This window comes from Humulus lupulus, chromosome 5 (genome assembly GCF_963169125.1).
Source record: "Humulus lupulus chromosome 5, drHumLupu1.1, whole genome shotgun sequence".
NCBI lineage: Eukaryota > Viridiplantae > Streptophyta > Magnoliopsida > Rosales > Cannabaceae > Humulus > Humulus lupulus.
The window spans coordinates 133,181,605-133,195,315 of NC_084797.1; the positions used below are offsets into that span (position 1 = coordinate 133,181,605).

Below are 13,711 nucleotides of genomic sequence, written 5' to 3' on the forward strand. Positions count from 1 at the left end.
GTGGTTGATTAGATAGTTCCTTATTTTTGCTTGTCATTATTCCTGAATTGACAGGTATTAGAGAGCGTGTCGCTGACATTAAGACTCATGCTCATGCCATGAAGTGCCTTACTACTTTTTGTGAAGCTGTAGGTCCTGGATTTATTTTTGAAAGAGTAAGTCTTACGTTTAAATCATTTCTGTAGAGAAGTTTGTTTGCACTTCTCTTGTGAACTTCGGAAGCAGGGATGAAACATATTAGGTTCTAAATTGATTGGAACTTGTATTTCTTTTCTTTGATTGCTTTTTTCATTTTTTATAATCCAATAAAAGTCAAGGAATTCTGTGGTTAATATTGTTAATGATCTGATATAGCTATGAGATCTGAGGGCTCTCTAATAATACATTTGTTACATTTAATGGGTTGCTCTTGTTACTTCTATAATGAATTTGTGTTTCCTCAATGGTTGTTCACATCCATTACAAATCCTTAGATCATGCTCTCTCTGATATATTTTACTTGCATTAATTTTATTCCAATGGGTAACTAGTTCATAAACTGTAAACTTTAGGATAGAAAAGTTCAAAAATTTCTTTACTCTGTCATTATTTTGTGCTTGACTAGTACTAGAGAAGGTGAGGCTTTTAACTATCCGGAAGCTGTAATAATAACTATTGTCCTTTCTCATTAAACAAACTGAAAAAGACTATTGTCCTTTCTCATTAAACATACTGAAAAAGGTTGAATAAAACAAAAAAACATTTATACTCTACTGTCACAAAAATGTACAAGACTATTTCTGGATGATCAAACAGAATTAACTTAGATAATCTTTAAGTAAATGGCTAACTCATTAGAAGAGCAAACATTTCTCTCTGCTAGCTGGACATGATATCTATGGGAACCAAGATATAGAAACATTTTAAAGTTATATACTTATAGTCTAAAGAAGAAGAAACTAAAGAAAGCATTAATTCATGCACAGAGTCATTTGTTACAGCTATACTTGGAAGATATCTTTGTGATATTACAGCTATACTTATACTAGAGAAAGTAGATTCATATTGTTTTATGCATAATTTTATGAAATATATGAATATTGCATCTGGTCTGGGATTTCTTTTTCTTCTATTGTTATATGAATATGCCTGTTGTTATAGCCAGCCATGGGTAATGTTTCATGAGCAATTTTTTCTTCAAATAATGTATGTGTCATGTTGTTTATGGTATATCTTAGTTTCTTGTTAATTATTTAATTATTTAGGTTTCTTCCTCCAGTAATGGATGTGAGATTCTATCTACTCTAGTATTGGTTATCTGAAAATCTCATCTTCTCAAGCTTCAGATTTTTTTTAATTTATTTTGGTATCTTAGTAGTGATCACTGCAAGCATAACAGTTGTTATAGGTCCTTTCTTTCATTCTCTCTCTCTCTGACCATTTCTAAATGTTGATGTTTGTCTGAGTTGCTCTTATTGATATATTTGTTATCTTGATACATTTCACAAGCCTTGTTTTAAGTTGCATGTTTTGTTGCTTCAGTCATTGTTTTGTATGGTAGTAAATCTTGCTATACCTTGCTGTTTTGTCAAGTTTTGGAGTTATTACAAATTTAATTTAAACTTTATATGCTTACAGGTGGAAACTAGCTTAAGTCTTATGTTCTTAATAATAAAAGGACTTTTTTTTTACAATGTGCAGGTATATTGATGATTTCTTTGGAGCAATTCTTGACAACATTTGTAGTTGAGGCCTTTAGAATGGAAGAATGTATTTCACTAATTTTTGTATACATTTCTTGTTTTATATTTAGTGATAAAGGAATCTGAATTGGGCAAAAATTATGTTGTAATATGATTTCTTAAGCCTAGACTAGTAGACTAAATATTGTAATTACATTTGAGTAATTAATAAAAATCTATTTATGTTACTTTATTTGGCTTCAACTTTCATATTTGTTTTCCTAGTTTTGTGTAAGTAAAAAAAGATTATGTTTCTCTAATCTAATATAACACATGTGTTATACTAAAGTGTAGTATAACACAAATAATGTGTTATACTAAAATATAGTATAACACAAAAAAAGTGTTATACTAAAGTGTAGTATAACACAAAAAAAGTGTTATACTAAAGTGTAGTATAACACAAAAAAAATGTTATACTAAAGTGTAGTATAACACAAAAAAAGTGTTATACTAAAGTATAGTATAACACAACAAAAGTGTTATATAATCGACTATAAATAACATAATTCAACACTTATCTATATATTAAAATAACACAGAAATTGTGTTATCGTTGACAGTACAATAACACATTTGAATAACACTGATAAAGTGTTATGTAAAGTACCCTGACTTACGATAACATAGTCGGTCTTAACACATCAGAAAGTGTTATTGTATGTTTTGATAACACATTTTCGGTGTTATTAAAAGCATTTTTTCTTGTAGTGATAGTCTCTCCAAAGTCTTCTTTTCCTTTTTACGCAAGCTATTACTCTCTCAAGAAACCCTAAAATCAGAGCTTCCATTTTCTTCTGGAGACCGTCTTCCAGCGTTTCAAGATTCAGTCCGTGAGTTATCTGACGCTCGAAAACTTTCTCAAATCTCCACGATTTTTTTTCTGGTAAGTCTCAGAACTTTTATGCTCTATATTTTTGCCATGCATGCTTCTGTGGATTGACTGTTGAGTTTATTTGTTTCTGGGTTGAGATGCATGACAGTAGGGGGTTTAATGGGTGATACTGTATAGGATGATATTTCTCCACCATTAAGGAGTTACGAGTTAGTTTGATAGTTGAGATCACGACTTTAGGACGTAAAACCGAAGTAAACATTCGATTTTTATGCCAGTTGAAAAACCAAGTTTTTCCCGCCCTAAAAGGAGTTGAAAAATCTTTTTCGAAAAACTTTTTGCTTTCACTTTTTTGATCTTTTTTTCAAACTGTTCGTGTGAAAATGTTAGTTTTTTGTTAGAATGCTGTAGTATAAAAGCTTAACTTTTATACTCGACCAGCGTTATTCTAAAAAACTTTCAAAATTCTTCATCCTCACCTCCCCATTCTTCTGTTCAGAGATTTTAATGCCAGATTTGTGGGGAGGTGAGCGGCCAATTGACGACGATCTCCTTGCACAACTTCTTGAAGGCGAAGAACAGTCGGCCCAGCGCGTTAATGAGATTTCGTTTTCAAGAACTTCTTCTAGACCTCAACCATCACCACCTCAAATGGCCCGTTCTAAATCTCCAGGAGAGAAAAAACCAAACCCTGAAAACAATCCAAATTCACCTGCCCAGCCTGATTCGCAGGCTAGGGTCCCTTCGACCAGTGGTCGAGAAAATGCTGCCCCGGGCCCTCGTATTCAAGTTAGGGCTCGTCCTCGGCATCAAAACCTTCCTGATGTCGAGTGGTATCTTTCTCCTACCAACCAGGTGACTCCCCGGATGCTTGCCAATTACCTTAGGAAGTACCCTCTTACAAGGGTTAATCTCAGAATCCCTGCTGCTGACCAAAGAGCTAACCTGCCTGGGGGCGTCTATAGGGCTTGGTCCAAATATCACATAGAGGTGGGGGCTATCCTCCCTCTACATCCATTCTACCAGGGGGTGGCCAACTACTTTGGTGTTGGCCCCTTTCAAATTACCCCAAACAGATATAGAATGCTGGCTGCACTCTATATCCTTTATAAACTCAAAAAATGGCCAGAACCCACCCCTCACGAGGTCAACTTCCTTTTTGACCTTAAGTCCAACCCTCAACAATACGGGATGGGCTTTTTTCATCTTTGTCACCAGGAAACAAACCCAACGTTCCTGAGTGACACTACCCACATTTCCAACGTGGGGAAATACAATAGAGAGTATTTCCTCACGCCAAACATGACTACGAACAACCTGGCCTTCACTCGAGGAGGTAAATGCTACTTTCACTGATCAATACTTTTCCTTAGCAAACTCTTCTGCACTTCTCTAAAGTATATTGTGCCTTTCAGGACCATGGTTACATCCGAACCCAACACCAGACATGGTGTTGAGGTCCAACGCACTGGCCAAGATGGAAGACGCTGAAAAAAGCGTTAAGTCCCTGGTCACTGATAAAAATATAAGGTTATCTGGCCTCCTGGCTCCTCGCCATGAAACAAGAAGACCCGTGGTGGCAGATGCCACGGCCGAGGGAGATCCTGAGCAGCAACCCCCAGCGTCTCCTCCCCAAAGGAGGCCAACGGGGGTTACGATCAGGGAACGCACTGGCAACCCTTCAGCAAAGAGGCCTCCTGCGCCCCAAGGGAAGGGGAAAAAAAAGGCAACAGAGCCCATCATAGACTTGGAAGAGTCTTCAGACGAAAATGGTACTGTTATTCTGCTTTTAAATAGCTTGCCAATTCCCTGTCACTAGTTTGACGGGGACGGCAATTACGTATACTCCAAATCTAGGGCCAGACTTCTTCGTTCCAGATAGTGAGTGTATGATTAATAGAGTCAGTAGTATAGCGACCAGTAGTAGCTCGGGTATTAAACTTTGTGACCTCTTTTATGATTTTGCCATGATTTTTTATCTGCATTTGTCTTGCTGCCTGCATGTTTTTCTTTATCTACAAAGATGGCTTTCCCCAAAGTTTTCGATTTGTACAAGACCCAAGAGGAAGAGGAGGTCCCCCTGGTTTGACGAAAATCAGCTAGGAGGCATGATGGTGAATCAAGCCAAGCACCCCCGGCCAAGAAGGGTCGAACAGCTAATCCTTCCAAGGACGGACCTACTGGCAAACCTTTTGCCCCACCTCCTGCTCCTGCTGAAAAGGAGACTGCCCCTGCTACCAACCCCCCACCTATGGCCCGAAGGGAACAGGCCCCGCAAGCAGAACTTCGTGGGACCAAACTCTAGAACTGCACTCTGCGATCAGCTAAAGATCGCCTTGCTCATGTCCTAAAGTATGATCGTTGCAGGGAGGCAATGGCTGAAGCTGAGAGCATGGGGGTCGATCAGATCCTTAACATGGCTCTTAACGAAGTGGCCAATGTAAGTATTCTCTTGGCCTTTTTCTTCCCTTCTTGTAATATAGCCTAACTTTTATTCCTTGCCTGCAGGCAATGCTAACTATAACTACTGCTCGTACTCGCGCTAGTGCTAGCATTGAGCAGGCTCAGGGAAAGGCCGTCAAGGAGTTTCAGGCGAAAGCCATCGAGGAGCTTCAGGCTGCAGAAGCCAAGCATGCTGGGGAGTTGGAGGTGGTCACCCAGAAGAAGGATGCTTTGGTGGCAAAGCTGGCGGAGAATGAAGCTTCTCAGACAGCTTTGAAGAAGTAGAGGGACGATTACCAAGAGTCCAGTCAAATCCAATATCGTGAAGTCAAGAGACTTAAGGAGGAGCACCTTGCCAAGGACAAAACCATAGCTGTTCTTGAGAGCCAAGTGGAACAGCTTAAGCTCTCCAATGCCAAGGATCTGGAGAGGTACAAGAACGCGACACTTCGGTGTTTCTATGACTTTTGGAAACACAACCAAGGTGCCAATTTCAGTTACCTTCCAGCAGAGGCCAGGAAGGCCGAGCTAGCGCGCTGTGCTGCTCGGTTGGCTGCTGAAGAAGAAAGAGCTAGGGTCCCTACTTCCCTAAGTATCTAGCCACCCGCCATTTTGGAGGGAGGAGAAGCTGGAGGAGATGCAGCTGACCAAACTGCTCCAACAGATCCTCCTGCACCTCAGGCTCCTTAAAATCTTTTTTTTTTTTGTTCTTTTTCTTTAATTACACGATCCACGGGTCGTGATGTAAAGACTGAATTTTTATTTTTAATTTTGCTGCATGGTCAGCAAACTTTCCTTTTACTTTAAACAATTACATCCAAGCAGTACTGCTTGCAATGTAAGAGAATGCTTTTTTGATATTATAATATTTCTGCTTATTATAACATCTGTTCGCATGACCGAACTTAGCATAGTACTTTGGCTTGATTTAACAAAATATAAATTTTGAAAAATACTCTAAGTACCGTAGCATGCTTTCACTCATTTTGTTCATGTGTTTACATACCTCTTGGTATGCTTTGCTATCGATGTACCTTATATGCCCCCCAAGTGACTGAGGAGCTTTAGGTCCTTGGTCACTTGCCTTGACCACGACCTGTTCGAACATTGCTGCTCGGAATAACTTGTAAAATATAGAATACAACAAAACAACACACGTAGTGAACAAATACTTGTAAATAAAATTTACAAAGGTTGGCAAGAATGACTAGCTGCGCATAGTCCCTTATAATTCTCGTATTAAAAATGGACTAAACATGTCTTTACGAGTGATCTTTAAAAAGATCTTACACTTATAAGCGATTAGCCATATAATATGGCTAACCCTTTTTCAGAACTTGTAAAAAGTAAAAATTAATACAAGCCAGTCCTTTAAAAAGGACTATTTATTGATAATACTTGCGCAGGTGATCTCCATTCCAGTAGCGAGGAACGAGATCTCCATTTATGCGTGCAAGTTTGTATGTGCCTGGATGAAGGACTTCTTCAATCTGGTAAGGTCCATTCCAGTTTGGTCCAAGTACTCCAGCAGTTGGGTCGCGGGTGTTTAAGAAAACTCGTTGAAGTACTAGATCTGTGACGTTGAACTTTCTTTCTTTCACCTTTGAGTAAAAATACCGGGCGACTTTTTGCTGGTACGCAGCTACTCGGAGTTGGGCTTTTTCCCATTTCTCTTCAAGTGAGTCTAGGGACTCCATCATTAGTTGGCTATTCTGGTCCTAGTCATATGTGATTCGTCGATGTGAGGGCGGATCTAAATCGACGGGCAACATAGCTTCATACCCGTATGCTAAGGAAAACGAGGTATGACCTGTCGCTGTTCAATGAGACGTTCTATACGACCAGAGTACTTCAGGCAGCTGTTTTGGCCATGCTCCTTTAGCGTCTTCGAGTCTTTTCTTCAGGGTATCTTTAAGTGTTTTGTTCACTACTTCGACTTGCCCATTTTCTTGTGGATGCGCGACTGGAGAAAAGCTTTTGATGATTCCATGCCTTTCGCGTATTGGTTTGGTATGATTTGGGAAGGTTTTAGCTCGGAGAAAACGCAAGAGAAAACCCAGAATTCTGGGTCTGCGAAGGCGTGCCGCGACACAGGTTTTTCGTGCCGCGGCGAGGGAGCCCCTGACTGATGGGTGCCGCGGCACAAGAAAGTTGTGCTGTGGCACAAGGCCAATTTCAGGTTGAAATTTTTGGCAATTTTAGGCCTTTTCTCCGGGGGTTCGGGGGATGTCTCCAGGGTGTTGTTTTAAGGTTTTAGAGGTCCCGGGAGTGCGGGATTGGTCCCGGGAGTGCGGGATTGGTCCCGGGAAGCGGTCTTTGATTTGATTAGTGTTGAGGGATGTTTCTTGTGTGTTGTGACTAGGTTATTGGAGAGGCTCGTGCTAGAGGACCGTGCTCGCGGCGTGAGTGCATCAGGAGGCTCGGAATACAGGTAAGAAAACTATAACACCCGTAGGATAGGGCGTGGGCCCATAGTGTGATTGCCGGGCATGGCCCTATATTGCATGTTGCATGATGAGATGATTGTCGGGCATGGCCCTATATTGCATTACATGTTAGGGTGCAGATTTAAATAAATTGGCATTTGTTTGAATGTTGCTTGATTTATGCTATATATGATTATAATGAAATGAACGGCAAGGGCCGAGTGCGGCGTAGGCCGGGTACGGCAGCGGAGCTGGAAGTAACACTAAGCACATGGGATGCTTATGGTCAGGGTAGGGCCCGGGACCCAGAGGATATGTGTGAGATCCTTGCGGTGAGGACCGAGACCCCAGGCTGCGGTAAGGGTTCTGGGGCGGCAGGGCCGTGTTTGCTTAGTCTAATGGTTGACTTGTTTATCTGTGGATTATTTGATATGATTAACTGTATATTTTGCATATGTTATGAAATGCTTGAGTTTTCTTGCTGGGCTTCGGCTCACGGGTGCTCCGTGTTGCAGGTAAGGGCAAAGGCTGAGTCAACCAACCATGAGTACGGAGAGCGTGAGGCGACGCGTACATGTTTGGCCTGCCCGACTGCTTTGGTTGGGGGTTTATTCGAAAATGGCTGTAATAATCTATGATTTTATGATTTCTCAACTGTAACCTTATTTCAAGATGTAATTAGTTTTCAAACCTTATTTTGGGATCCCAAATGTTTAATAATAGAAGTTTTAATGAAACGACGCATTTTCAAAGATTACAGCCTTAACTTTTAATTAGTCACACTTTTGTGTCAAAACCTCGGTTAGCGAGTTCATTGCACACTGTCTTGTCTTAAAAACTCACTTAGTAACGACTCTAAGGAAGTAGGGCGTTACAAATATGGTTTCCTCTATCCTAGATTTTATGAGGGTTGAAGGGAATGAGAGGGTAGCTTGTGCCAGCTACATGTTCAGAGAGGATGCCTGCATCTGATGGGATGTGGTACTTCAAAGGAGGAATGTGGCAGTTATTACCTGGGAAGAATTCAAGAACATCTTCAATGAGAAATATTATAGTGTTGCAGTCTGAGCTGCAAAGGTTGAAGAGTTTATCAACTTGACTCAGAACCGGTTGACAGTTACTAAGTATGCTTTGAAATTTGACCAGTTAGCAAAATTCGCGCTGATTTGATGCTGACTGATGTGGCAAGAAAAGACAAATTTGTACAGGGATTGAATGTTATGATCACCCACGATGTAAAGATCACTTTTGATCCAGAGACTATTACCTATGCTCAGGTTGTGGACAAGGCCCTTACAGCTGAAGGGGTCGATAATCAGATTTGGAGAGAGAACGTTGTTAGGCGCGATGCCAGGAGGATGGTGCCTCCTTTTATTGGATCGAGTCGGGGTAGTGGCTCTAGTGAGCAGAAGAGGAAGGCCCCAGATTCGTTTGTTCCTCTCAGTTTGGATAGGAGGGCACGGGGTGCTTCTAGTGGCCGTTAGGGCGAAAGTGACAACTAGAGGAGTTTTCCAGTGTGTCCCCGGTGTAGATGATGACATCAGGGTGAGTGCAGGATTAGGGCCTGCTTTGTCTGTGGGAGTGCCAATCTTCTGAAGAAGGACTGCCCACAAGCTAGGAAAGAGGATCCAAAGCAGGGTGACAGTCTCGCTCCTGCCAGAGTGTTTACCTTGACTCAGACTGAGGCGGAGGCTAGCCCCTCGGTTTGTGACAGGTCCAATTTCTAGTGCTGGGTTTTCTTATACTGCATTTATTGATTTGGGATCTACTCATTCGTTTGTATCTTCTAGAGTGATCGATCAGCTGTGTAGACCTAGTGTTTTGTATGCTAGGGGTTTTCAAACTTTGTTGCCAACTGGGGAACTGATTGTCTCTAGGAGATGGATTAGAGCTTTGCCAGTAGAGGTAGATGGTAGGGACTTGTCTGTTGATCTGATTGAGTTTGCGATGGATGACTTCGATATGATCCTAGGGATGGATTGGTTATCGAAGTATGGGGCGACGGTTGACTGCAAGCGCAGGATGGTGACATTTGAACTAGAAGAGGAGGAACCCTTTGTATTTGTGGGGACAGTTAGAGGACTGTGAGTACCTATGATTTCAACACTGAAGGCTAGATACCTGATGCAGGAAGAGTGCATAGGATTTCTAGCGAACGTTGTGGATACCTCTAGGGTTGTGTCGGTTGGACCGGGGGAGACCAGGTTGGTGTGTGAGTTTCCAGATTTATTTCTAGCAGATCTGTCAGGGCTGCCGCTGTAGCGGGATATTGATTTTGTTATAGAGTTGGTATCAGGGGCGGAGCCAGTATCTAGGACACCTTACAGAATGGCTCCGGCAAAGTTGAAGGAGTTGAAGATTCAGTTGCAGGAGTTACTGGATTTGGGGTTTATTAGACCGAGTTTCTCGCCATGGGGTGCTCCAGTATTGTTTGTCAAGAAGAATGATGGATCTCTTAGGATGTGTATTGACTACAGAGAGTTGAACAAGTTCACTATTAAGAACAAGTATCAACTGCCTAGGATCGATGATTTGTTTGATCAGCTATAGGGAAGGACAGTGTTTTCCAAGATTGATCTCCAATCTGGTTACCACCAGTTAAGGATTAAAGAATACGACATACCAAAGACCACTTTACGAACGAGGTATGGACACTATGAATTCCTGGTAATGTTCTTTGGATTAACCAATGCCCCAGCAGCTTTTATGGATATGATGAATAGGGTTTTCAAGGATTATCTGGATAAGTTTGTGATTGTGTTCATCGACGACATTCTGGTGTATTCTCAGTCAGAGACAGAGCATGAGCAGCATCTACGTTTGGTATTGCAGTGGTTAAGGGAGCATAGGTTATATGCTAAGTTCAGTAAGTGCGAGTTCTGGTTACTGGAAGTTACATTTTTGGGCCATATCGTTAGTAAGGAGGGGGTTCTGGTTGACCCAAGTAAGATTGAGGCAGTGAGAGACTGGCCTAGACCGAGCAGTGTTCCTGAAGTGAGGAGTTTTCTGGGGTTGGCAGGGTATTATAGGCGATTTGTTGAGGGGTTCCCCAGGATAGCTACACCATTGACATAATTGACAAAGAAGAAGACAAAGTATGTGTTGGATAAACAGATGTGAGAACAGTTTCAAAGATTTGAAACGGTGACTGATCACCATGCTAGTGTTGAGTTTGCCAATAGACAATGAGAAGTTCGTGGTTTATTGTGATGCTTCCAAAGAAGGTTTAGGGTGTGTGCTAATGCAAGCTAGGAAGGTGATAGCCTATGCATCGAGATAGTTAAAGGAGTATGAGCAAAGATACCCCACGCATGATCTGGAGTTGGCAGCGGTGGTATTCACACTTAAGATTTGGAGACATTATCTGTATGGTGAGAAGTGCGAGATATACACCGACCATAAGAGTTTGAAGTACTTCTTTACCCAGAAGTATCTGAATATGCACCAGAGATGGTGGCTAGAGTTAGTTAAGGATTATGATTGTGATATCCTTTACCATCCTGGGAAGGCAAATGTGGTTCCTGGTGCATTGAGTCAGAAAGGCCAGGGACATTTGTTCAGTTCGAGACAGATATCTGATAAGCTAGCGAAGGAGATGACTAGAGCGAGTATAGAGTTGGTGGTTGGTTCTAACGCCCCAACTCCTGGGACCGTTACGGTGTGCCTTGTAAACAGTGCTAAACTCGCTAATCAAGTCATTTGGCCAAAATCGTGATCTAAGTTTGATTAGCGGTTTAGGGATTAAACATTTTGGTTAAGGTGTAACGTTTCACTAGAACATTTAATATATACATTGGGATCCCGAAAATATAAATTTCAGAGTTTATTACAGAAAGTATTTACAACAGGCCGTTCTAAGCGGCAAAACGGGGTTCAACCCTAGTTCCACTTTAAACCTCGGCCGTGACGGACGAGCAGCTGCATATGTACACGTCATCACCTAAGCTCTCAAACTCAAGGATGGTCAAGCTTCCTCTTGCCTTTACCTGCACCACAAAGCACCCGTGAGCCAAAGCCCAGCAAGAAAACATAATACTCTTCATAAACATTATCAAATGACTATCATTATAATCACACTGAGCATAAAGCTTTCAAACAAATGAATAACACATGATCTTAGCGGGAGAGTGGCTGTTGGGTAAGCCACTAGCCTCCAAGCTCTCTTTTCTAGCGGGAGAGTGGCTGCTAGGTAAGCCACCAGCCTCTATTTTGTAGCGGGAGAGTGGCTGCTAGGTAAGCCACTAGCCTCCAGGCTCTGTTTGTTCATCGACCCTCAGGGTCGGTCAGACATTAATGCTCCTTGAGTCATTCAATGCTAGCAGTCGATTAGATCTAATCTCTGTTGGCTTGCGTGATTCACGCTAAGACCGTTCTGACAAGTAAGTCAGCGCTTCCTGACCTGTGTCCAGTATCACTGCCGAACCTGACAAGTAAGTCACAGCTTCACAGCTGATACTAACACTTTTGTCAATTCTGTATTCAATCCATGTCCATACACAAGTAAGCAATGCTATCAACATGTATCATATGCCAGTTACTCAGGAACAGGGCATTCAGCATGCTTACTAAACAGTTCCTAGCATAGTCATGATCACGCACAAACTCAGAGACTCAAGCTCTGACCAATCTCATATTCATCATTCATGGCATGCCCTAACCACATGTTTCTCGTGCATTACATGCATCACACTTAATTATCCAGCATGCCTCAACAATAGTCATATGCAAATGGGCAAGATCGCCAAGCATTCATTATGCTAACAATGTTTACATTTAACCATCCAACATGCATCAATCATAGCCATGCATGTCATACTCAATAGCCAATCAACATGCACCATAATAGCCATGCATGTCATGCTCAATAATCAACCAACATGCATCCATAATAGCCATGCATGTCACATATACACAGGGTGCAGTTTTCTTACCTTGGGTTCGAGCGAGAATTAATAAAAGAAACGACCTTTGAGAACGATCAGCTTTTAGTCCTTTAGCGGTCACCTAGTCATAACCAAACATATGGGATACCATTAATAAAATGAATAATAAAATGTCCCCAAACCAAAACCTAACCTCCGGGACCTCAAATACTACTCAACCGGGTAGTAGGTTCAACCCCGAGGCCTAAGGCTTGAATCCCCAAGCTAAAAACCCCATTCTGGCAAAAATGTCCTTAAGGGTCGCGGCCCTCCTTGGCCATGCCGCGGCCCGCCCCTCAGACAGAGGCGCCCAAACCCAGCTTACACCAAGGGCCGCGGCTCACCCTGGCCATGCCGCGGCGCAACCCCAGTTCAGCCAAAATGACAACTCGCACACCAGAATTGTCCCCTGCACTTTCCCTTAGAACCAGTCCCTTAAACCATCTCTAAACCTCCTCCAAACATATAATTAAACCCCCAACTAACACCCTTAGCTTACCCTCATCAACCCCAATCAAAACAACACAAGAACCTCCTTTGATTCACACTTTCCACATCAAAGTTCTAAGGCTGAAACCAACAACCAAAACAGAGCATATATAAAAAAACCAGTAGCTAAAAGCTCACCTTAAGTTCAGGTTATGGTGTTCTTCAATAGTGGAACACTCTCCCAAAGTATCAAGGCTTAGCTCCCAAGCTCAAATCCTCAACAAGCTCACAAAATCACACAAGGAAGATGAGGGAGAGAGAAGGTACGGGAAGGAAGGGAGAAGGATGAAGACAGACTCTGTTTCTGTCCTATTTCCACAGCTTTCCTATGGAAACAGGAAAGCCCAAAATGACCCAAAACCCAAAACCCAAAACCCAAAATGACCAAAATACCCTTAAGCCAACAAAAGCCCCTAAACCATTTTTAAGGGTAAAATTGTTACTTTCCGCCTATCCCGTTAATCATAATTAACGCTTCCCAATTCCCACTAATCTCCGTATTCTCAAATACCAATAAATCACATCCCATTACCCTTTAATTCCCGGTAATGCTCTAATCATTAATATCACCCCGAGACTCACCCCGAGCCCCGAACTTAAGCCCGTTATGACTAGACCGAACACTTACATCTCATGATCGTCTCATGTTGAAAAGCTCGAACCAATCCACATACAATGTGGTAAAATTATAATTAATCTCAACCATGCACCCAAAATATACAATTACGCCCACAGTGGCCAAATTACCAAAATTCCCTTGCATTTAAAATATAAGGCCATATGCACGCATTCACCATCATATAATAATATAATTCACATAAACATGCATATAATCATTAAATATCTTAATAAATCAATTATGGCCCTCCCGGCCTC

General features: G+C 41.8%; 1 pseudogene; it reads left to right on the plus strand.

Annotated features, from left to right (window-relative positions):
- Window positions 1-13,711, plus strand: part of LOC133779489 (protein MOR1-like) — an 86,954-nt pseudogene that overhangs the window by 3,405 nt on the left and 69,838 nt on the right.